Source organism: Mus pahari, chromosome 6 (genome assembly GCF_900095145.1).
Source record: "Mus pahari chromosome 6, PAHARI_EIJ_v1.1, whole genome shotgun sequence".
Taxonomy (NCBI): domain Eukaryota; kingdom Metazoa; phylum Chordata; class Mammalia; order Rodentia; family Muridae; genus Mus; species Mus pahari.
In genome coordinates, this window is record NC_034595.1 from 59,025,047 (window position 1) to 59,027,999 (window position 2,953).

Here is a 2,953-nt window from a genome sequence, read left to right on the forward strand (position 1 = left end):
TGTTATGTCTTGTTTGTGGCAGGGTTTTGTTGCTGCTGGGGTGTGTCTGTGTGTTTGTGTGTCCTGCATACACAATGGGATCTGGGGATCAAATTAAGGTTGTGAGTAAGTGCAGCCAGGGTTTGACCCACTGAGACCCCAGGACTTTATTCTGACATTGTTTTTCTATTTATTGCTGTTTGTTTAAAAAGTAAAAAAGTAGACAGAGCCCTGCTAGGAGAGAAAAAAAATGTCTATTCCAGAGAGGTCTGTTGTGAAGCTGAAGGTTAATTAAAAATAAACAGATTAGCTGGGCAGCCAGGGCTACACAGAGAAACTCTGTCTCAATAAATAAATAAATAAATAAATAAATAAATAAATAAATAAATAAATAAACAAACAGATTAGCCGGGTGTGGTGGCGCACACCTTTAATCCCAGCACTTGGGAGGCAGAGGCAGGCGGATTTCTGAGTTTGAGGCCAGCCTGGTCTACTAAGTGAGTTCCAGGACAGCCAGGGCTACACAGAGAAACCCTGTCTCGAAAAACCGAAAATAAAATAAAATAAACAGATTAATGGGAACAATATTTACTATATATGCTGCAGTTATCTATAGACTGCATTATTTTTTTATTCTTGTTGGTGTTTGGCAGGGGCTGGAGGGTTGGGGTGACAGGGTCCCAGTCTATAGGTCCAGGCGCAGTAATATTTATTTGGGAAGGGAGGAGTCCTCAAGAGTAGCCAGGGGTCAAGTTGCACCTTAGCTTTGGGCTCTTTGTTTACTTTGGCCGGTTGGGTCGGGTTTTGTTTTGTTTTGGGTTTTGTTGTTTGTTTGTTTTTTGGTTGTTTGTTTCTCTTTAGAGACTGTCCTGGAACACTCTGTAAACCAGAGTGAGTGCCACTGAACTCTTGGGGCTCACCTGCCTTTGTTCCTCACCCCACCCCTCACCCCCTGTTGGGATTAAAGGCTTGTGCCAACAACCACGACAGGTATCAGCTTTAAAAGGAGATGTATGCTTAGGTTACAGAGAGTTGAAAGTATCCGGTGAGGTTTTTGTTATTGTTCATTTGGGGTTTTTTGTTTGTTTGCTTGTTTTTAACAATCTTTTTTTCACAGGTAAGATTTATTTATTTGCTTTGGTGCTAGGAACAGAACACAGGCTCCTTCATGCATGCTAAGCACACACAAAGCTATATACCCAAGGTTTCTTGTTTCTTTTCTTTTTAGAAATTTTTATTACTTTTGTGTATGACTGACTCACGCGCTATGACACATGTTGGGACCAGAGGACGACTCGTAGGAGTCAATTCTGTCCTTCCACCATGTAGGTTTCTGAGATTGGATTTAGGGGGCTTCAGGCTTGGTGGCAGGTGCCTCCACCCACAGAGCTGTCTGACCCACTGAGGATCTCTTCCTGTATGTTCTACAACTCCGCCTTCACTGTGAAGTAATCCTGTGCTCGTTTACTGGTTGTTAGTGTCTTCAGCCTCACTCTTAGGAAGGAAATTCTCTGCTCCATGGCATCTTGTGTTTTGCTGTAGAAGCCTCTAGAATAACAGCACAGAGCAAGGAGAAGCTGAAAATCAAAGACTGACCAGATATGAAACGGCTCTATTTATTCTGTGAGCTGGGCAAGAAGTGTTCATGGTAATAGTGTTTGAAAACCAGCTTTCATAATTAAATTGGAAGCCGGGCATGGTGGCACATGCCTTTAATCCCAGCACTCGGGAGGCAGAGGCAGGCGGATTTCTGAGTTCGAGGCCAGCCTGGTCTACAGAGTGAGTTCCAGGACAGCCAGGACTACACAGAGAAACCCTGTAGACCAGGCTGGTCTCAAACTCAAAGACATGTGCCTGTCTCTGCCTTAGTGCTGGGATTAGAGGCATGCACCACCACTGTCTGGTATAAAAAACTTCTTCTTTTTTTTTTTTTTTCTGAGACAGTGTTTCTCTGTATAGCCCTGGCTGTCCTGGAACTCACTCTGTAGACCAAGCTGACCTTGAACTCAGAAATCCACCTGCCTCTGCCTCCCAAATGCTGGGATTAAAGCATGTGCCACCACTGCCAGGCTATAAAAAGCTTTAAAAGGATTGTAATATAGCTCAATGGTAGATGACCTTGAACTTCTGATCCTCCTGGATCTACTTCCCAATGTTAGTATAATATGAGCCACCACTGAGTTTTGCTTTCCTTCTTTTAAAAATTGAGACTGTCCCATTCTGTAGCCCAGGCTATCCTCGAACACTTGGGTCAATCAAACTACAGCCTCCTAAATGCCAGGATTAAAAGTGTGAGCACGGGCTGGTGAGATGGCCCAGTGGGTAAGAGCACCCGACTGCTCTTCCGAAGGTCCAGAGTTCAAATCCCAGCAACCACATGGTGGCTCACAACCATCGTAACAAGATCTGACTCTCTCTTCTGGAGTGTCTGAAGACAGCTACAGTGTACTTACATATAATAAATAAATAAATCTTAAAAAAAAAAAAAAAAGTGTGAGCACACTTGCCAGACTGACTCCTCCTTAAATTCTGTTTACATGTATGGTGTTTGTATGTACATGTGTACAAACACTTGCATGCAGTGCCCATGGAGGCCAGAGGCGGTATTGGATTCCTTAGAGCTGGAGTTGTAAGACCCCATGTGGGTGTTGGGTATTCCCTTGGAGCAGCCAGTGCTCTTCAGCTCAAGATCCCAAAGGTACCTGAGTAGAGAAGAGGCACAGCGTCACTGTCTCCACGGTGAGCAACAAACCAAGTATCATTGCTCCAGGAATTCTTTTTATTTTTTATTTTTTTTTAAAGATTTATTTATTTATTTATTATATGTGTACACACTGTAGCTGTCCTCAGACACTCCAGAAGAGGACATCAGATTTTTGTTACGGATGGTTGTGAGCCACCATGTGGTTGCTGGGATTTGAACTCAGGATGTTTGGAAGAACAGTCAGTGCTCTTAACCGCTGAGCCATCTCAC